At 40.2% G+C, this 23,471-nt stretch overlaps 1 protein-coding gene across 1 annotated transcript in view; it reads left to right on the forward strand.

Annotated features, from left to right (window-relative positions):
- unc5b (unc-5 netrin receptor B) overlaps positions 1-23,471 on the forward strand; it is a gene marked incomplete at both ends in the record, with an annotated part of 53,052 nt that overhangs the window by 114 nt on the left and 29,467 nt on the right. The window lies entirely within an intron of this gene.

Below are 23,471 nucleotides of genomic sequence, written 5' to 3' on the forward strand. Positions count from 1 at the left end.
TGGACATTAATCACTCCGAACCGAACTACAGTACAAATATAAATTAGATACAAATATCAGTACAGAACTGTGCTGAGTGCTAAATTTGAACTGTTTCTGTCAAATAATTAGATTTTCAACACTGTTCAAAAAGTTTCCAATTCTAAATTTGTGTATACACACACACACACACACATATATATATATATATATATTTATGACAGGGTTGCCAGCTGTCCGGAACTTTTTATATTTTTTTCTTGTTATTGGCTCTCTCACTTTTTTCTATCTCTTGTTTTCTTTTTTTCTCTCACTTTAACAGCAAAGACCCCAGTCTTACAGTAGACCTGAGCTCAGAGTTCTCTATTCTACTTGGAGCGGAAAAATCAAAGTCCCCTGGCGCGCAGGGAGTAATTAAGGTTTTGCTCCATGCCTTCTTGGCCTTTCCAAAAAGAAAAAGCAAAGCCACAAGAAAAGAGAGAACACTTGATAAACCTCACGGGAAGATTTTTTTTTCCCTTCTCAACACAAGATATGAACTCTAAATTTGGACATGCAGGCATGTGTTTCAAAGAATTTTTAAATATTGAATTTATCAACATAAACCATTTATACACTTTAATCATTATTTTATTAGAGAAAAGTTAACCTCTGGTAGTGTAGACTTCAATCAGTGGACTGCAAAGTGTTCTGGAAAGCAGCTCTTGCGGATATGTAGGCTGCTGTATTTACAGGCAGTGTTGGTGGACTGATGGGACAGGACATCAAGGTCACGCTTCAATATTAGTGATCTTTCTCTGATTCTTCTGTGTGTGTATCCTGATTTTATGCAAGTGTGGACATTTCCTCCCCTCCCTTGGTCTGATCAGACTAAAAAACAAGGGTTTAATGGATTGTGGATTAAGCTTGGTTTACAGTTGGGAAAGGAGAACAAACCAGAGAGCATTGTATGTGCAGAATCTTAGCTTTGCTTTAAGACCACTCCAATGGACACAACTGACCCTCTGGTGAAGAACCCTGCTTTGGTACTTAGTGGCAAAAAAACTCTTTTGTAAATGCATTGACTGTCTGCTAAGAGTGGAGGTATTTCTTTGAGTACCAGTAAGAACCCAGGCCTATAGTGGTACTCATGTGCGTTATACACCCAGAACAGGCAGAGCAGAAAAGCAGCTTATGTTTATTAAAATTGTGGGCCATTCTGAAATCCTTGCACGAGAAATGAGAAATGTTGATAAAAACATTTGAGGACTGCAATGAGGTCCTTTTAGGGGAGCAGAACCAGGAGGAGGGGGACACTAGGGGACAATAGCACAGTGTGCCCCAGTAAAGTTTCTGTCTGGGAGCGAGGAAGGCAGAGATATATTTAGGGAAAGCATGATGGGACAGACAGATTGCATTTATCTTCTCTCCCCATTGTGTGTAAATCTTTCCTCTGCTGCATCTCCCCGAAAATACCTTCTGTTTCTGTTTCGGCCCGTATTGTAGATGTGCTGAGCCCACATTTCTGCTTTGGTGCTCCTCTTTCTGTGTCGACATATACATTAATTACCAGCTCTTCCAAGAACACTAGTCTGGAGTTATTACATCGACTTGCTGCTTTTGTGTCAATCCTTGTAACTTTTTTTTTTATTCATTAGAAAAAATATTAAATAGAGACATTGAGGGTATGCCAGTTTTTGACAAAGAAATGAGCTAAATTTTTGCCAGGAACACTGAGTGGAAAACAAGTGCCTGGTTTCCTAACTGGGAGTTTAAGACAGGAGGAGAATGAGTTTGAGAGATAATGAAGTGGCAGTCTTGTGTTCAGAGTTGGGAAGCGTAGCATGTTAGACACTCCCATAGAGGCCTCAGAGAAAAGTCCCACTCCTGTAAAGCGCTGTCCCTTGTGAAAAGTGTGTGAATACTCACCCAACAAATTTAATAATACAGCTCTTGTTTCTTACATAAACTACATGTCAAATAGTAAACATGCCTTTAAAATATTTGTTGAATCCTTTCTGAAACTTTTAAACATCTTAATGTGAGGTTTCAACACTTGAAAGAAAAAAATGTGACAACAAAACAAATCTCTAAAGTAGATTTCGGTTCGAAGACACTGAACAGATTGAGATGTCAGATTAGATTCTAGTGTCTCTAAAACGTGTAGTCATAACAAAAGTACTGTCAGGCTGTTGCATGTGCCGAGGTTTGGACAGGTGGTTGGGCACTGTGGCAGTGAAGCACAGGCAGCTCCCCATGAGCCAGACTAGTTCCACTAGGTAGTCCTGTTCGCAGACCAGGCCCAGCCACTTTCTGTCCCGAGGCAGTGCATTAGTTTTATGGCTATCAGGCGGCAGGGGATGGGATCGCTGGCTAGTTGCTGCCCTCTCTTCTGTATTATTCATAGGTGCAAAGTGGTCTTTGTTAATATTTAAAAAGTGCTTACGATGCTCAAAATCTTGACATCAGATATGGCAAAAAAAGAAAGCGGTGGGAGGGGAAGATCTGCAGAAATCTTTTCAGTGCAACTGACATGGATGGCTACAGGAGGCAGAGAAGGATTTTAAGGTACTGATAAGCATTTTGAGGAGTTGTGCCAGTTTCCGCTGAGTGCGACTGCAGATAATGCTTTTGAATCAAACTAGAAAAAGGGTAACACAATGGTATGCATCTGAAATCAAAGAGGAAAAAACTAAAAGAACGAAGATGTACTTGATAACTGAATTCACAAGTGACACGTTTTGATTGACTGATCTCAGGGTATGGCTTTTAGATATCTTTTATGGGAGAAATCTGAAGAAGAAAACTCTTTAATACTGGCATTCAAGCATCATTAAACTTCTGGCACAGACCAGGCAAAGAGGTGGCAAGAGGAGGGGGAAAATAGCTGGAAAAGCAATGTGCAACATAACTACGACCAGCAACACAACAGAAGAAACAGTAGTTAAGAAGGAGGGATATTGTCGAGGAGGGAGGTAGAGGATTGAAAGTGAAAAGAGACACACAAATCCACCAGGGGGATGTTTTTATTAAGGCTCTTATCGATAGAGAGAGCTCACAGTATTAAGAGCAGACAAGTTTAATGCTTTGCCAATACTGTGCATGTTAGACGGGACTATAAATCTGCTGCAAACGACAAGGGCTCTGGAAGAGAGCAAAACGGCGAGGTAAATGGAGGAGGGAGCTGACTATGAAGAATGAAAAGAGGAATTAGGAGCAGAAGAAAAGCTCGGAGCAGAGATTGGCAGGCCTGAGATGGATGTAGCCTTAAGGACAGATCATTATTTTCATCTGTAAAGATAGTAGCTTTTACTAGTACAAGTGTGGGGTGATGATATAATCATTCTGGTTTAAAACAGCTTGTTTATCTCACACCAGATGGTCTCTTGTGCCTGTGTGACTCTATATAAAACTGTAATGAAATACAGGGAAATCTCATCCAAACTTTTAAAGTTGCTCAGAAGTTCAAATGCTTTTGACTGAGCTGTTCTTCTCAAGGCCAAACTGGGAATATCCTTTTAGTTATTCTGTCCTTGACTTCTGGATGGTATGTTGCCAGATAGCACACAGAGATGTTGACATGGGCTCTGAAAAGCCAATAAATGGACTGAAAAAAGGTTCATGTTAAAGCAAGCATGGGGGGTGGGAGGGTGAATGGATGGATAAAATAGGAGTGGAGGAGGGATAGTTTCGCTAGCAGATGGGAGCTGAGTTTCTGCACTGCCGGCAGGACAGGGTACCCCCTGCCCTTCCATCCTGCCCCATGGGGGCAGATGGGTGGAGCAGACAGGGAAACAGGAAGAAAACCTCTGTGGGGTTCCATTGTGCTTTAGATGAATAGGAGACTCCGAAAAGCTTTTTCTGCCCCTTTGTGTGGGGTAAAGGGGGACAGCAAGAGAACACACACACACTCATTCAGAACTTCAACAGGAGCTCTACTTGTATGAATGTGTGCTCAAGAGGTATGCTACTGTTGCATAAGCATTCATGGGAAGGAAGCTACACCTGCTTGTTTGAGTCATAAATAAAAAGTGTCTCATTCTCCCTAATATTGATATACTAAGACGGCTCAGTGACATCAAATGTCAAAAAGACAGTACCCAGTCAGCCACCCACACACACACACACACTTATGCAAAGCAGAGCCACATCCTCTGATGAAGAGTTAGCATCTGTGTGTATTATACAGGAAGACCTGCTGGGTCACTTGGAAGAGGAGAGGGAGTTAGTGGAGGAATTTTCATTTAAGATCTCAGCAGCACACTGAGCGTCGTGACCAATAGGATCAAGATTCTCGATGGGGGGTCAAGCTAGATCCAGAGCAGCCCCTTTACCCCTCGATAGGCACACACATATACACACATAGTAAAAGTGGTTGCAATGGGGTCCATAGATCAGAGGCTGTGTCAGCTTTTGATCAGTTGTGCTTTGGTCCAGTTCTCTGTGTGTGTCCTTGTCTAAAATGGGAGATATTCTTCTTGCATCGTATAGATTCCCCTCGCCTTCTTAGCAGAAGCTTTTTCTCGTCTTCAAAAGGCAGTTGGGCCGAGTCCAGTCAGACTACAGCCAATCTGTTAATGCTTGTGTTTGTGTCTGTTTGTATCTGTGTGTGACATGTGGGCTTGGCTACCAGGGAGAAAATTCAGCCGAAAGTGTGTTAGTGGAGGAAATGCGCTGCATTAGAGAAGCCGGTGGCAGTCAGTGTTACGTCCTTAATGAATTTGGCATATAACTCTGCATTCCTCCACATCCAGATTAATAAATTGCTATCGCTTGTCCCCATTTCTCTTGCCTTCTTCCTTTAGTTTCTTGATAGTCTCATCAGGCATATAAATAGCTTTATAGTCTCGCAGATACCAACCTTTGTCATCCATATCTCGCTCACTCCATCATTTTTTTCCAGCCTGCTTTCTGGCAGAGTTTGGGAATTGCTCTTTAGAAGGCACTGTGAAAAATCCCATTTCTCTGAGTGTAACGCTTATTAGGGTCCCATCTGCCCTCAAGGTACTTATGAATGTGGGAGGTGTCTGGATTGTCAAGGGTGGGTAAAGGAAGGGAGCAAAGGGGGGCTTTGTCATGCCTGCGTATAAGTGGATGTGGATGCAACTGGGAGCTTGTGTGAGGTGGGAAGGGGTTCTTAACACTTCAGAGCACACAATGAGCAGCTGGTGTGTCTAAAGTAAGGGAATGACACTTGGACCTCCCTGAAGAGACGAACGCATTGGGCATACATGTGCATATCTCTGACTGAGGAAGGGAACAGAAGTGATCCTGCATCTTTCTGTTCATATGCCACGCAGCTAGGCAACAAGCACCGTCAAACAAAATCAAGCAGAATGATGTTTAATTAATGTATTTGTGGGTGTGTATAAAGGGGAGGAGGATTTTGTGTGATTGGCTGCATGTCAGAGGTCCGGTGCTCTGTGATTTAATGTAGTGCTTGTTGTGGAGCCAAAGCATCATGTTTGTCTCCTAAGCTCATTGTCCCTGTCAGTAATGGGGCAGTGATTGGCCACTTAATCAGAGGTCGACAAGCGTGCATCCAGACTCTCCTGGGCTTCCCTTTTCTCTACCCCCCCTCCCCTTTGTCTTTTTCCATGCCTTAATGTACCTTGTTCCTCTTTTTTCTTTTCCTCTCCTCCTGCTTCTTGAGTTTGATATTTTAAGCTCTTGTTAAGGAAGAGATCTGTGAAACAAAATCTATCTTCATCCTTAAAGCACGAGGAGATGTAAAGTGCCACAGTTGCTGCAGTAATCCTTGTTTTTGCTTATGTACACTCTTGGACCGCAACCATAGCAAAGAGCAAAGAGAAAGATTGAGATCTGGCCTCGTATACCCTTTAATTCCTTCACCCGTCTTCAGCTCTAAGACTTAATTCTTACCTCTCCTCTTGAGGCTCTGACTGGGAGCCTGCAAGCACATAGTAAAGATTCTGTTCTCGCTTGGATGCAGGTCTTAATCAAGGGCTGACAAATGGATCTTGGCTTGGCTTGTGTGTTTGGCATAGATGTGTAATGGGTGCACTGCACACTGGTGAGAAACCAGCTGTATTAGTCAGGTATTACTACTTTTCTGCTTGGGTCACAGTGGGGTTACACTCTCGCTCTCAGTCAACACTCTGCCCACACACACAGCCCGTCTCTCTTATTTCTGTAACAATTCGGATTGCACCTGAGGAAGCCCGTTTAGCTTTTTTCTTCTTTTTTTCTTGTACCTAGGAAGGTACCATAAGATACCTTGCATTTTCCATGCAGGCTATCATACGATCAGTGCAAAACACTATCAGGCATCATCCGCTCAAGAGTTAGGAATGTGTGAAGTAGAGGGACGAGAGAACTCATATAATGTGGCAGATGTACCTGCACGTAATTAAGGTTAGAGTTAAGTGTCTGAGCTCACACGCATCAAGTGTGTCAGCGGGTGTGTGTTTCAAGCTTCTTACCTGCTGCTTACCAGATGGGCTCAACGGCCGACCTCACGCTCACCTCTTCCCGCCGCTCTGCCTAGATTAGCTGGTGAGCTGAAGAAAGGCACATGGGCATTATAATGGACATATGAGGCTTTCGCCCCCACTGCAATATCCAATCCTACACACACGCATGCACACACAAACATACATAGAGCACATATACAGACCTCATTCTTCATGCAGGATATTCAGATGACGATATACTATTTGAATGTGTGTGTGTGTGTGTGTGTGTGTGTGTGTGTGTGTGTGTGTGTGTGTGTGTGTGTGTGTGTGTGTTTGCCGCATGGCCTGCTGTTTATGGGGATTATGAAAGCAGATGGACAGCCATGCTGACTGGTGAGGGTTCATTAACTCTGGGTGTCTGTGTTCTGACTCTGCTGCTGCTGTTAGCTTCACTTCACATCTGATTCAGCAACAGGACGTGATGTATGTAATTCTGTGTCTTATTAAGCTTAATAGATATTTATTGTTTTGATGATGGAACGATGTTTCTGCTCGACTGCTTCATGTGGTTGCCATGCGGCGGCTGACACTTTTTGGTCATGTCAAAAATGTTTCTAGTTTTCAAATAATTCATAATGAAGAATTCCTTGTTTTTTGTAGGAGAAACACGAAAAGCAGCGAGTGAAACATGATTTTAACAATCATGTCACTTGCCAGCTGAAGAGTTCTGCTTTGGCATGATGCAGCATCTTCAGCTGAGGTCTATATTCACAGCGTACCACCTCTCTTCTGGGGGAGATGAATAGGTGTAGTTATAGTGGATCATTAAACACAGAGCTGTGTCTCGATTTCTATAGCTTCAACCTTCACGCTGCAGCCAGCTTTAGCCCCAGACTTCTGTGGCTTTATGAAAGAAACATGGATCATGTAGAGACAGACAGACATACCTGTGGAGAGCCAGACCAACAGACAGACGGACTAGCAAATTCCTGGACAGATGGATTGTGTGGAGCCCATGAGAAGCCTCGACAACATCAGACATACATAGAGGTGGTGGCAAGACCATAAGTTAGAAAATAACATCGAAAATCTGTTTAAACACTAAAAACATGGTGATTAATGATCCTTTTTAAAATGAGAAATGTAGTTTTTATTGAAGATTTTGAAGATTTGTCCAAAATGGTGAATCTCAACTTGTGTATAATGTCCAGTCAAAAGTTCAAACATAACCAAAGAAATGAAACTAGGAAAAACACATCTGTAAATGTGAGAAGCTGGGCGTCAAATGTGCCATTATTGCCTGATGAGTTACTCCAGGAAGAAACACAACATTAGTAGCATTTTAGGAAACAAAACAGATTAAACACATGGAAGCACAGGAAAACTAAACTGGGCAGAAGTTCAGAAAACTAAAGACTAAAGGTATGGTAAAATAAATAAATAGAAATATAAATAAATAAATAAATAGGAGCATTTGAACAGTTTGTACATAGATACAATTTTTATATGCAGGTACAACTCTGTTACCTCTGGAAATATAAACTGATTTTGCGCTCAGTTTGTTGTGTGGAAACGGGGCATTAATCACTTTCTCATTACAAGTCACATGAAATTAATTTAAGTTACATCCAAACTTATTGCTTTTCGATTTGAAATGGCCTCTTAAAATGAAAGCAGTCACTGTGCAGACAAGGTTGTTCGCAGCGTTTCCAGAATAATTCCCATCCATATTAACAGAACTGACCACATGACCAGCATAACCATAGCAACAATTTGTTATTCGACTACCCACAGGTAGTCAAGTGGATGGCTTTGCTTTGTTTTTCTGAGAAATAACACACGATAAAGGAATATTAAATCAAAGAAGGATCCACGGTGGCTGATAAGACCCAGTCATAAAGCAAATATGGATGTCTGCATCATTTTGAGTAGTCTTTATTCACACTGCTTAAGTTAGAGCTGGCGTACAGACACACACACAGACAGTTGGATGTATCTTTTTTTTTTTTTTTAACTTATTTTTGATGGATTTGATTGCACAAAAATGAGCCTTTACTTGTGCTGATTTTGGTTGTTTTTTAAATGAGCAGTCTGTGCCCTTTTTTTTGTCAGACAGGTCAAAGGTGACAGGCAGCTATGAAAACACACGGACTCCAAACCTTACAACCAGAGACATCATTAAGAGCTATTTCTGTTTGCTACCACATGTCCTCAATAGTAAATAATCCGTGATGGAAAAATATCAGATTTTAACAACCAAATAGCAGCAGATTGTAACGTCCCTCTTGCTCTTAAGTTAAGCTCTTTGTGAAAAGATGATGGCATCTTATGTTTGTTTTTTTTTTGTTTGTTAGATTTAGGTTAGAAGTCCACAAATAGTGGAAGAGAATATAATATTTCTGAGTGAATGTCAGCTTCCACCCACACTGCCATCAGTGCCAGAGTGTGTGTTTCTTGCATTACCTGCATATCTTCTCATGGTCTTGTTAGTGTGTGTGGACTGTTGTCGCTCACGGCGTCCGTCTTTATGTTTTCACGAGTGTGAGTGACAGTTATACAGTGGTGTGGAGTGTGTAAATCTCCTGCTATCCTAAGCTCTCTGTAGTGGGCCTAACATTAGCACAACAATTTTCACATCTGTCCCGAGGCAACTCTGAGAATAATGAAAGCCTCAGTCAAAGGGAGACTCTGTATGTGTGTGTGTGAGAGAGTTGGAGACTCTGTAAACAAGAGACAGAGGAGGTTTATTAAAACCCCACTAGCACTCACCATCTTTTTGTCCCTCAATTCTCTGTGTCCCTCACCTCCTCTCCCCCTCTTTCAGTTGGAGCGATTACATGCCTCTGCCTCTCTTGTCTTTCATCTCACTCTGTGAAGAGGAGAGGAATGAAGGTCTTCTGTGGCGTGTAATTACACAGAGACATCCTGGATGAGGGCGTCTGTCTCCACAAACAAAAAAAAAAAAAGGCCACCCCCCCTCCCTTTAAATACCTCTTGATAGGGGAAGATCTAAAAAGAGACGTTTAACTACCTTTGATCCACCACGGGACTGTTGTCTTTACCTGCCACTTATAGAGGCCTGATAAGTACTATCACAAGTCCATTTATTTCATTAGAAGACCTGACGCTAACAGGCATGGCCCAGCTCCAGCACCGTGGGAATGAAATACACAGCTCCTCCATTCGTTTAAAGTATGGAGTCATAATGATGACACATTTACAGGCTGGTGTTCCAGTCCTACCCATGAGTCATGTTGTTGAATGATCATGGAAGGGTGGATTTTTATCGACTTATGCTGGTAGTGGCTCAACCGCTAATTGGCCCAAAGCACATTTGCATTCTGGGAAGTTAATAATGGGGCTCTTTGGAGGCACAGTAAATGAGAAAGTCACTGCACTCTGACTTAATTCTGCTGATAGAAGTGCTGATGCCTCCAGATGGCGTTTTTACAGAATGTGATATGGCCATTTTGTGTGCGTGATCAGACACTTAGCCACTCACTTTGGGAACTGCTTACTTTGGTACAATATAACTGGTCACTGCAGTATATTGTCTTTATTACTTCTTATTACAACTTGCAGCAAAAAAGGGACTGCAAATAGAGCTATCTGATATGACTTTTGTGATGCATGTAGTGAAAAAGCAAAGTGCACCGAGGTCAACGAGCAGCCTGTTAGGGAGCTTGAATTGTCCTCAATGTATTCATGGGGATTTAACAGTTTCCCTGAATACACTAAGAAATCAACTGAGCGTTCTTCTGCAGCTCAAACAGATCTGGTGTCAGATAATAGACTGAAGTCTTCTGTTGCACTTAACTGGAGCTGCTGAATAGGCCTGGAGTGGTGTAGCCATGTAGCTGCTGGACTATCGCCTGCTCAGCAGAAAGGCAGCAGGGTGACCTTTGAGGTGTGTCTCAGCCCTCAGCAGTCTTGATCTCTGAACCCACTCTGCACAGAGTCAGCACAGGGGGGACCTGCAACAGAGACCTGCAGTAAACTGAGAAAAATCAACAAAATCATATCTTTGAGTTGCTAATGTAATTATGTAACATGGCTTCTACTGCTGGGGTGGGGGCGGGGGGAATATTTCTCTCACAATTTTCTGTTTAATTTTGAATAGAATTTCCTAAATTGAGCTCTCATAGAAGCATCAAGTATGTTAGGCACATTTATATAAACTTGCATTTTGCTCTACATTGTAATTCTAATATTTAATCTGGATTTTGATCCCATTTTCTTCAATTATTTTCACACAGACTGATGATTTTTTTTATAAAACATTCTAAAACACTGAGTGAATCAGTCTTTGTTTGAGCAGCATTTTATTATACTTTAATAATAGCAACTCTGAGCCTTAGACGTACTGTTGTGTCCCAAAATAAACACCATCACCATTCAAATCAAACACAACGTTACACAAATCCTCACCATGAGGAATAAAGACATCCACTCACAGGAGACGCAGCTCCCATCCCAGCATTTGATAACAAGAGACTTCTCCTCCTCCCCGCTTGTGTTTATTCTGGGGATTATTTTGACCAAATCTCTTTAGAGCATAATTCAGATTAGATTTTGTGTTATTATTATTGCTATGTCCATTCCCTACTGTCCTGCTGGGATTTTCTGACTGACCTAGTGCTTCTGAGTTTGAAAAATTGATTAAAACTGCTGACCATTGACCTAGATAATGCAAGCGCTGGAAAATAGATAAAGAAAATCAAATCAAACACAAATATTGCAGTCTTGCATTTTACAAAAAAGTGTAACATCTAATGGAAGCGTGGGAGCACGTGCTCTGCACAGACACACCCTCTGTCATGCATTTTTACTTTGTCCTGAGAGAAGCAGGGATATGTTTAGAGCAATACCAGTTTCCAGATTTTTTTTACTTTTCAGAACCAGAGATGGGAAAATAAACAGAATTTCCTCTTTCTGACCAAAACAAGATCCTATTTATGCCGTTAAAACTAGTCACCATCTGTGATAGAGCTGCCACAGACACAGAGATCCTCATCTATTTAATTATCAAATGACATGTTTATCCTGCATTTTCCCGGCCGTGTTTAAACTCCATCTGATTTTTTTAAAATCTGTCTGTAAGCTTGGTAATCTTAACTGGAGAACCCTTGAATAGATAACTGTTGTGCAAAAACACAAACACACACACACACACACACACACACACACACACACACAAAGTGGAGAAGCTGAGTAGTGAGGATCTATTTTTCAATGTTGTTTTTTTCCAAAATATTCCAAATATTTACATTCCCCGTCATTACTTAAAGTCAGCTCCTCTTGTTTATGTGTTCTGTCATGCAACTTTTGTTTTCAGCTTCATCAAAGCAGGAAAAAACATTTTTATATGACTTCCTAAAAAGTAATACATTTTATAATGGTAAATAAATACCGTCGTTCATCTTTCACAAACACTAAACATTCAAGGTTCCTCAGTGCCAGAAATACATGACCTGTCCTGCACTTTACATCCCCCCAGTGAACCTTTTTCATGGTTGTTTTTCCCAATTAAGATGAATTATAGAGATGCATTGGGAGATGGGGACAAGGAGTGCTTACTGTAATGTTACCCTGAGGCAAACAGTCAATGACTGAGACAGAGAAACGGAGTGCTGTTGATATTTTAGTCTCTGCTCCTCACACCATCATGCTCTTAATGTACCAAACGATATGCAGGCTTATCCAAACATAAGAGAGCCGATGCATTTGCATGTAAAGAAAAGAGAGAGAGGGGGGGGGGGGTGTAGAAGGAGTGGAGACGTGCATGTATGGCTAATATGTGATGGTGGATGTGATAAAGGAAGTGAGATAGTAAAGGCACAGGAGCTATGTTTGTGCTAGCTGGAACTTGAAGATAGACTGTGCTGCAGTGTACATTTCATTACTCTGTTCTCCTCCAGAGGTCCAGGTGTACGTGGCAGCTCCCTTTGTGGGCAGCTGAGCACCAGACGATTAGATGAGCTGCACCTCAGTAAATGGACGCTATTGATTTCCACACCTTGTTATATGGAACACCTCAGAACATGATGAGTCTAAAACAAGATGGCATGATGAATCACACGCTATCCAAAATTGCCTCTTCTGCTCTGCTAACTTTCTCTTTTTCATCTTCACACTCCTTAAATACACAGGTAGCTTCACTTCATCACATCTACTTTGCTTCCATGTGTCTCTCTTTCCTTCTTATTTGCTTCACTGATTGCTTTCCATGTCTCCACAGCCATTAAAATGATTGGAGACTGTGAAATGTATATTAATGTGCTTGTACTTTTAGAGTCGTTTAGCTGCGCGAGCTTTAATGTTTCACTGGGAGAAAACAGTTGCATGCTTCTGTGCAGGGGGAATTAAATTGAGACTTTAATCTCTTGTTTTTCTACTTACAGTGTCTTGCTAAAGTTTGGGACCCCCTGATTCTGTTAATGTGTATAGACGCTCTGAAAGGTTTTAAGTCAAAATGAGACATTATTTTCAACATTTTAAGAAGAGCTTTTTCGTTAGTGTTGGCATTTTTTAAAGTTAAAAAAAACAACAACAGAAAAGAAAGGGACACCATGAAACAACTTTTATAGTCAGTTTAGTCCTACCAGGATCATGGATTTCTCTAATGCAAAAATGAAAAATTCCAACAGTAGTCTTGCATTTTTTTCTTCTGAGCAGTTGCTTAGTATGCTAAAATAAAAACTAACCATACACATAAATTATTTTTATGAATTGTTGTTCTTATGGGTATTTTTCTCCCTTTTTTGTATCTAGTTGTGTACCTTTAAATAGTCAGTATTACCTGTAAAAGCCAGTGGTTAGCATTCTGTTTATTTCTGTAAGGAGAAGTGAGCAGGGTCGCTGCCAGGTCAGTCACCAGAAGAGCACATTTTTTCCATCAGCATAATATTTGGTCAGATAATTGTTTGCTTTGTCACTACATTTTCATAGGAGAAGAATGTCTGTGTTGCTATTCAGCATCACACAGTGACTCTACAATATATTCGCAGTTCTTCCTCTAAACATGCTGCTTCTCCTACAAATCTCGTTCCCTCAGGACGACATGATTTTGTTTTTTTAAATTACACCAGTAGAATTGTCACTTAAAGCAAATCAATGGTATAATACATCTCAAAACAAAAAATGTAAACATTCCTTTACTGTAAACACATCTAATAGCAACAGTGGAAATCAAGGTGAGCTCTTCCAGCACAGGAAAACTTTTCTAAGAGAACTGCTTATAGAATTGTCAGATGAATAAAAATCTTTGGTTTTACTGCACAGGAAGCATCAGGAAGGTGCAACAAACCACTGAACAGCCATGCCAGCACAAATATAACCAAACGTGTGTCATGCCTAACAGTGTTTGTAAGGTGTTACAAAGTGACAGATTACAGTAATATTACTTTTTTGGGTAATGAAGTAAAGTCGCACATTACACTTGAAACATGCTCTAAAGACGTGGTAGTCAAATTTTTTTTTATCTTTAAGTCAAAACCTCTAAATCTGTGATAGTCCTCAAAAGAGCAGTGCATGTAAGATTGCTGAAAAATCATCATAAGTCTCTTTTTTTTTTCCTGGAAGAATTAGCAAAAATCCCCCTAACAAGATTCAGATAAGTACTAGCTGGATCCAAAAATTGTTTACATGCTCCTTAAAAAGACGCTATACAAAGAACTGCCCATACATGGTGCACAATCTTTTTTGGGGCAACTGTATCAGATGGAAATTTTTAAAAGCAACATCATTTTAAAGATATATGCAATATTTAACTTTACATGTTTTGAACATCGCTTGGCTAATCAAACACATAATTTTTGCCCAGGGAACTTTTGCACACAGCTGTCCATGTGCAGCAAAGCAATTTTCTCTGTGTATTGCACTCGGATCACAGATGCCATAGGGAGTTGAAATGCCATAAGTTATAGAAAGTTAACACTGTGTCACACACCCTGAAGCTCTGGCTGCTGTCCATATTTTATCAGTGTGTCATGTTGCCTTAGTAATACCAAACCATTATGTTGAACAGTGATGCCTCGGAGATGAAGGTTACAGGAGGCTGGGACCTCTAACCTACAGTTTTGCACCACTGTGAGCTATGACATGAAAAAAAAAAAAACTCCAACAGCACATGAATATTGGATTTCATCAACCAGCTTCAGTGTGCAGTACAGCTGATAAACCCACAGTGTCTGGCATATTTTTAGCCACATGCATATTTTCAGAGGAGTACACAGAGTGCCTCATTTCATTCACATCAGTCGTTTGTGTTTTTTATTTTTATTATTATTTTTTAGATATTCAAACAGCATCTGTATTAATGTTCAATATGGTGTAGATCAAACCACTAACAGAAGGTTTGTGTATTCTACTTGGATGCCCTCACCTCTGCTGTTGTTCTGCACATTGTATGAATGCCCCTCACAAAGTCACACACACTAAAGTTTATCCTTTGTTGTTTGGAAAATAGAACTAGTGAAGTCAGCCATAGTGAATAGATTGTAAATTGTGTGAAAAATATAAATGCCTTTATGATTGTGGACAACTATTGTGCTTAACAAATGACCCATTTGAAGTCAGCTGTGTGAGGGTCAAGCTGTTCTGTTGTGATTTTTCACAGTGGCTCTGTGGATATTCAAGAAAGTGGGCTGTTGCTGTTCTAAACTGAGATATGCCTCAGGGGGAAAAGGGTTGAAATAATCTTATACTTCTACACAGGTAAATCTACATGAGACAAAGCAAGTTTATGTGTATAGCACAATTCAGTAACAGGGTGATTCTAAGTGCTTACAGAGACATTAAAATATTGGAAAGTAAGAAGTGTTATTTGAAATAAAAAATACAAGAGAGGGAAGAAAAAGGAAAGAACATTAAATGAGAACTATTACAAACATAATAAAGTGAAACGAATCAAGCTTAAAAGAAACAGTGCAGAATAGATTTGCTCTTTTAAGTAAAAATGATTGAAATGCAACTGAGAACAGGTGGGTCTTTAACATGGATTTAACCTGGATTTTAAAAAGAAGATTTAAGTAAACTGAGTGTTTGTTCCGGACATGTGGAGCATAAAAGCTGAATGCAGCTTCTCCATGTCTGATTCTGACTCTGAGACTTGATAAAAGACCAGATTCAGATGACCTGGGGGGTCTGGTAAGTTTATACTAGGTGAAGAAGTCACTCATGCATGTTGGTCCTAAACCATTCAGAGCTTTATAGACCAGCAACAGAACTTTAAACTCTATCCTCTGACAGACAGGCAGCCAGTGTAAAGACCTCAGAACTGCACTGATGTGGTGCACTTCCTTGGTCTTAGTAAGGCAGCAGAGTTCTGAATAACCTGCCATTGTCTAGTTAATTTTTAGATAGACCTGTTAAGGCATTGTTACAGTAATCTTGTGATGACACAAGATCTGTGTTTTTCTAAAGGTGACAGTATATACTCTTACACAGAGACAGTAAGTTCTCACGGTGACAGTAAGCTGTTTTTGTCATACCATGATGTGTTTTTTAAAATTTAGGCCTGAGTCCATCACTACACCCAGTTTTCTGGCTTGGTTGGTGGTTTTTAGGTGTATAGCATGTAGGATATTCGGTGATCCAGTTCACCACCAAAATTAAATCACTTCTTCCTTTTCCCATTTCAAACAATTCCTGAAGATTTCCTGAAAATCTATGCATAACTTTTTTAGTTATCTTGAACACAAACAAACAGATAAACGCCGGTAAAAACAACCTCTTTGGCAGAGGTACCAACAGCACATCACTACTCGCTAATGCTAACTTTGCCATGCGGAATGCTGGAGACCATGACTTTGGGGTGCTTTTGTTTCAGATGCTCCTGTATGACTGTCATGCTGCCGTAGTACGCCAACTCTGCATGGCAGACAACACATTTGACCTGTTTGACACTTTGTTCAGCGTGAAATATCCCCAAACTTTGGAAATATGTTGCGTCAGTTTGTTCTTCGTTGTTTAAACAAAGACGCTGCACAAAATGACAATACTGCCCCCAGCACTACCTGTGGTGCTTAAAGTGTTTAGAGTTCTTATACTGTCTGAAAAGCTGTGGTTGGTAAATGGCGTTAAGTTGCCTGGCATCGTGTTTTATCAGCAAAGCCATTCCAGGCGTTTATAACGTCACGTGTCGACAATAAAGTTTTGCGTCGATTAATTTTTCATTGTCGACGTTGTCGACTTTGTTGCAAACTTCATAGTATGAAGTTTTGTGGTAATCTTCAATCATTTCTCTTTAGCTCCACAGAAAGTCACCTCAGTTTTGTTTTTGTTTACCTGAAGAAAGTTTTAGGCACATCCAGTTATTAATCTCTTCAATGTATTTACCAGAATCTGCTGTCGATGAATCAACTGCTTGCTAATATTTTGGATTTTGTCTGTAAAGAATTTGGCAAACTTATTGCAGGCCTTAGTGGAATTAAGTTCAGGTGCTACTGTCACTGTAACGAAAAAGGCCCAAGCATTACGACATACACTACCAGTCACAGGTTGGAAACACAGATTTATTGGAAAGTGCATCCAAACCTATGACTGGTATTGTATATGTAACATTGTTCTTTTACAACTTTTATTGACACCACAAAGTGAAAAATGTCCGGTAAAGGTTGAATTTGTCAAATGTTTCACCAACTTTGCTACAATTGCATTTACAGAGAACAAAATTAAGATTTTTTTTTTTTTGGTTCATTTGTTGCTTAACACCAACAAAGTGCTCGCTAACACAGCTGAGAGCACTTCCAGTTATCTTGTTTGATGGCAGCAACCCATTTAGACGGCTGTTCAGGGTCAGCAGGTAGCCTGGAAAATGAAATCCCATAATTGGGAAGCCGACTGGAACATCCAAACGCGCAGCACAAATGTTCCATTATTTTTTTGACAAGAAAAGCAAGCAATTGTAACTGAGTCAGTAACAGTACTCCTGCTTTGTTTATCTTTTTGCTACTCACAAACGTTACTGATGTAGAAGTCACGTGATCAGTGAAGAAACCTGGGATTGGTCTGTAGAATAATCATCGAACAATAAATTTAGAAAAACACATTAAGACAATGGGCATCAAGTTAGTTTTTTAGGAAGATTTTTTCATGCTGGTCCAACGGTCGTGTTGCTCAGGTTTCTGCTTGTTGCTAGGCTACACACACAGCATCCTAAAGCATTTATTGTAATGTCTGGAGACTTCAACAATGTCTACCTCGTTGCAACATTACCAAAATTCCAACAATTTATCAGATGCTCCACCAGAAAAAAAAAAAAAATTAAGATGCTAGACTTCTTAAAGCATTCAGCTCCTCTGCCCTGCCTCCTTAATAAGATCTGAGAATAAACTGGTTCTTCTCACCGTGACCTACAAACCCATCATTCAGCAGAAACAACTCCTTACAAAGAGTATTATAACCTGGTTTAATGAAGCTGAAGTTGCTCTGAGAGGGTGCTTTAAGGCCGCAGACTTGAATGTCCTCTGTGAACCACATGGAGATGACATCAACATGACTGAGAGTGTGACAGATTATATCATCCTCTGTGTGGAGAGCATTGGCCTAAAAAGAATGGCAACGTTCTTTACAATAACAAATAACAAAGAGGGATGGAAAAGATCATCCTTCTTCAAGTTAAAGGGGGACCAGAATGACAGAGTTAATGAGCTGAACGTGTTTTTCAGGAGGTACAGTTCACCGCCTGCCTCTAGCCCAACAGACCACACACCCTCCACAGCTTTCCTTTTACACCTCCACTCTGTCATTCTGTAACTTAATCAACACAGCCTCAATTCCCTCAACTTCAGAAGTCTGCCTCCACCTCTAGCCTGTCTGTCTCCTGCAGTCAGGTGAAGAAGCAGCTGTTGAGCTTAAACTGGAGCAGGGTTGTGGGTCCAGATGGTATCAGCCCCAGGGTGATCCGATCAGAGTAACTATATTGGAATCTTTAGCACCTTTTCATAACCAGCCCGAGTCAATACTAAACACAGTGCTAAAAAAATTACAACCATCTGAATTAAATGACTACAGACCAGTCGCCCTAACATTTCTCATCATGAAAATCCTTGAGAAACGGAACAAACTGATCAAGAAGGCTGTTTCTGTGCTGGGAAAAACTCTGGAGCTGCTGGAGCTGATTGTCCAGAAAAGAATCCTGTACATTCTGCTGTAAATACGAAGATGTTTTACATCCTCTACTCAGCTCAGTGAAGAAAAACCAAAGCGTGTTCAAGGAGAAACTTATTCAACACCAAACGCAAGAATAAGAAGCTACTAGAGATCGTTCTTGCCAGCAGTCATCACTTTCTGGAACAATTCAATATCTTTCTCATCTTCTAATGAATTATTATTGTTTTCATTAAAAAAAAAAAAAAAAAAACACTGATATTACATTGACATTTTTCTCTGGGATAAATAACATATTTTTTTAGTTCATTTCTTTTCATTTCTGTTTTTGTGTGCACTGCATCATGTTAGAGTTGAACGATTTCATCATTTTGCAGGTTTCCGGTTAGTAAAATGTTGCAAGACATACTTTTTTCCCCACACTGGTTAGTTTAAATAACTATGTCCTCACTTTCAAACAACTCAGACTGAAAGATGCTACATAGGACTTTATGTTAAACATTGTAATTAGCTAATGTCTTTGCTGACTTTGCCCAAACCTAATGAATAAGAGGCAAGCAAAGACAAGACATTGGAAATACAAGCAGAGTGGTGTGCCTGCAGAGCAATCCACTAGCACATAATTCCCAGCAGCAGTCTTTGGGCGAAAGACAGGGTTCACCCTGGACAGCTCAGTAGTCCATCGCAGGGCACACATAATTCTACTGATTTATTTTTAAATTAATTTTTAAAGAATATCTTAGCTTTTGTGGCCTTAATGGTGAGGGACGTGAAAGAGTTCTATGGCCTCACTAACGGGACACTGGTTGTGATTTTTTCCTCTTTATAAAGGACCTCAACCAGTTAATCTCCCTGGCTACCTTTATTTTAGTGGCTTATAAGACATGATGAAAGGAATTACTTTATATATATATATATATATATATATATATATATATATATATATATATATACATATATATATGTACTTGTTTTAATCAGCTAGGTGCACCTTTAAGTTTTACAGTTACTATATTATTAAGTCGAGCATCACAAAAAATAGGATAGGTTTGGGCACAAAAGTACTTAGCTGGCATTTGTTTCATAACTTTGATATGTTAGAAAGCTTGCTTTTTTATGTTTCCAGGTAAAGTGTCCATAGATTTCATATCTACTCATTCACTTGCCCCTCAGTGGATACAAAGTGTAGCTTTCACAAAAGAGCAATGATGCTGTTATCAAGGGGAAGATACTCAAAACAACCTCATTAACTTTGTTTCAAGCTGCAGCATTGTGCTGTTCGTAGCTTAAGTATGAAAAACTCCCAATGCTAGCTCGGATTCGAAGATAAGCAAAGTGAGCAATCGATTTGCACTCATCAAGTGCATTACTGATGTAGTCAAACTTTTTCCTAATTCACTTGTTGTAAGTTACCATAAATATAATGTAAATCTGGGTTGCCCAAGTTCTATCCTCAAGATCTACCATCCTGCAGCTTTTATGCAATCCTTGTCCATAACACCTAATCAACTTAATGGTCCATTACTAGGCCTCTGCAGAGCTTTATGACATGCAAATGAGGAATTCACCTTTTTGATACAGGTGTGTTGGAGAAGAGATGCGTCTAAAAGTTGCAGGATGGTAGATCTTGAGAATCATGCTTGAACAACCTTGATGTCAATGCTTAGCTATGTGAAACTGGTGGAAGTACACTTTTTAGTTCATCTGATACCTGTGTTCCATTTTATTGTATGTCTTTGGCTGTGCGTCTTTGGCTGGCATCAGAGTTTTAAGCTCATAATTCTCAGAAGCGATTATACAAAGTTAATCTATGTGGAAGGGAATAATCCAGACTACTAAAGAGAAGATGGAACTCTGTGGCATATATTTGAGTGTGTGTGTTTCTGTGGTTACATATATATTGACGTCCATAGATTGCCCCATAATGCAGAGCAGATCTCATAAGATCATGTTATGTCCCATTTTCTAGAGCGCGAGTCAAAATTGTTTCTCTGTCTACATGCAAACAGTTCCATTCCCAAAATGTCAGGCATGTTTTTAACCCATTACAGCAATTTATTAAACAACTGAATTGTTTTGCTTCTGCATCATTTGTTTGTTCTCAGAGCAGTTTCAGTGCTTAGATTCTGGGCATGTGCATTTTGTCGTCTTCAGTTTTCTCAGCAGGTTCTTCCTTTGGTTTTTCATCTGTAAGCAATCAATATTGGTCCAAAGAATCCAGGTCATCTTGGCTCCTGTGGCTAGTCCGTCTCCTTTTCTTTCTCTATCAATCTCTGTCAGTTTTTCTGTTTCCGTGTCTTTTTTTGTTCCTCTATCCTCACGTTTTATCTTCTTGCTCATGCTCCTCCACTACTGAAAAATGACTTTTCCCATCTGGACTAAGCCCTTCACGGACGTTCTACTATTACTCTTCATGTGACCGTGATTAAAAATAGATCCAAGTACTAAAGAGTCAGAATTAGTCAAGACTTTTCCTCCATCGTTGCTTCTTCTTGTCTCTCCTCTTATACATAAGTTACAGTGGCTGGAAATGGGTAAAACTGAAAGGGAATAGTTGGCAACAAAATGTTCCAGTCTTAACCTTTTTTTGTGTGTGCCCAGAGTCTGTATGTGTGTGTGTGTGTGTGTTTATGTGTGAGCAGCAGTGATTGTTTGTCAGTGAATATGCGCACTGCCTGCAGACCTCTTTGCTGGGTGCTGTCTCATGTTGAGCCGTGTGTTTGAGAGGCTTGTCGAGGTAAAGCTCCTGTCAACGCCTGGCCGGAGGGAGTGTACTGATGAAAGGCCTCTTCATCATCCTAATGGGATACACAAAGCTCTTAACCAGCACTGCTGCCTTGACTTCAGCTGGGTGAAGGGGAAAAGAGACTGAGAGTGAGAGGGGAATAGAAAATGCTGAGTGAAAAAGCCAGGCCACACGCACACTCCAAGGACCACACTGAGAACATACACAGGGTAGAAAAATGCACAGTGTAAACAAAACAGTGCTGCTGGGAATCAGTTGCAGTGGAGGAGTCGTGACGCTGGCCAGCCTTTGATTTGTGACAGGTTCAGTGGGCCGTGGCCATTAGGATCTGGGACAGAGTTAATGCCCTGCTGTCCACAGGAACTATGGCCATGTGCCCTAGCTCATCTCTGGCAGAGACCCAAGGTAAGGGGACAAGGCCCCTCCAATATCTCTTATCATAGTTTTGATTCTGTCAATTAATTTGATTTCTTGTTAGCATCACCTGAACAAACAGGTGGTTTTCCTAAAAGCATTTTCAGTGATAGTTGCGTAGTTATGCATCAATCAGATTGTTCACTGCTGAGTTAACTTCACTTTACCATTAGGAAGTGAAGACCCTTGTGAGCAAGCTGTGCACTCAAACCCTTCACAGGTCCTGGTACCAAAGCCTACTACTCTATCCTGGTCACCAGGGATCCTTAATCCTGGTTCTCAAGAGCTAGTTTCCCGCAGGTTTCAGAAGTCTCTTCGCTGTAATACACCCTATGAAAATCAATGGGTAATTATCCGACTTGTGCAGAGCTTTTGTTAGACTCTGACGTAAGACTTCATGGTCATACGAGAGAACTTTGTGAGTCGTCAGTGGTGGACTATAAAAGCAGCAGAGCCGAGCCGAACAGTTGAAGTTAATTGACATGACAATTGCAAGTGTTGAAGATCTTAATTTTTTTTTTTTTTTTTTATGTGTTTATATGTTGTTGTGAGCCTTTGATGTTAAGTCTGACTCAGATATGTTGCAGTAGGGAACCTTCTAAAATCTGCACGCACTTGCCTTTGTAGATCCTGCTTTACACCATAACATTCCCAAATATTTCCTAGGGAAACAATGTTAGTCAGCCAATTTAGTCATGAGTTTACAGAATTTAAGAAATCATTTCCCTCTTTTGCAGTGGTTGCTAACCCCAGCCCTGTAGAGCCCCAGTCCTAAAAGTGTTAGGAGTTTGCCTGCTGCAACACACCTGACGGGTAAACGGCAGACTTGTTTGATGTCAAGCTCAGTACAAGTCTGCTAATTAAGTCAGATTTGTGTTAGATGCGTTGCAGCAGGGAAACTCCCAGCACAGCTGCTCTATGGCTATTATTTCCTGTTTTATATTTGAAGCCACTGTACATATTCCCCCAAAGACTGGTACATACTTTGTCATACACATCCCACACTGTGGCACTACCTCTCATCATCTTTGGTTTTCATAAAGCTGTCACAGTAGTTATGGGAAATTATCGGTTTGTCACTAAATTTAGTTAACATATTCATTCATTCTCAAATAAACTATAGGTTGACACTTAAAAATTTCTTTAACAGTTTATCTCATATACTTTTGTTCTACAGGTTAAACACCGTTTTTGTTTCAGTTTGTTGTGAACATGTCAGCATGACAAAGAGTAAGTCAGTTCAAGTTGGAAATAAGACCCTGCCTTAAAGAAAAATTTAGATGCTTTATCATTTTTAATTAAAACACTGCAGTAAATTGCATTTAATGTAAAGCTGTTATTTAACTGAAGGTGTTACACAAGCAACCTATCCGACACGTTTAAAGTGAGAAGCAATATTAAGGTGTTAATAGAGACCACAAATTAATATATAAAACTGAAAGTTCATCTCACAGCTAATTAGGTTAAATAACTTCAGATCAACACCATGATTGAGTATAAAAGGAGGATGTTATCATGAGGCAATCAGACAAGGAAGCAAAAGCAGGATTAAAAGCAGGACTAATGGCAGATGATGGAGCTCAACAGTAAAGTGTGCCACCACAGCAGGATAGACCAAGTATTAAATCCAAAAATAATAAACCAAAAGTAGGCCAAAGTGACTAACAATTGGACAAACAAAATAATGATCTGGCAATGACTAAAAGAAACTAACTTCTGTCTTTATACAGAGAGCAAATTGTAAACAAGGAGCAGGTGAGACAATCAGCTGCTGAAGCCCAGCTGTGACACAGGAGCAAGAAATGAAAGAAGGGACAGTTTTATAA

The sequence above is a fragment of the Telmatherina bonti genome (genome assembly GCF_933228915.1).
Source record: "Telmatherina bonti genome assembly, chromosome: 11".
NCBI lineage: Eukaryota > Metazoa > Chordata > Actinopteri > Atheriniformes > Telmatherinidae > Telmatherina > Telmatherina bonti.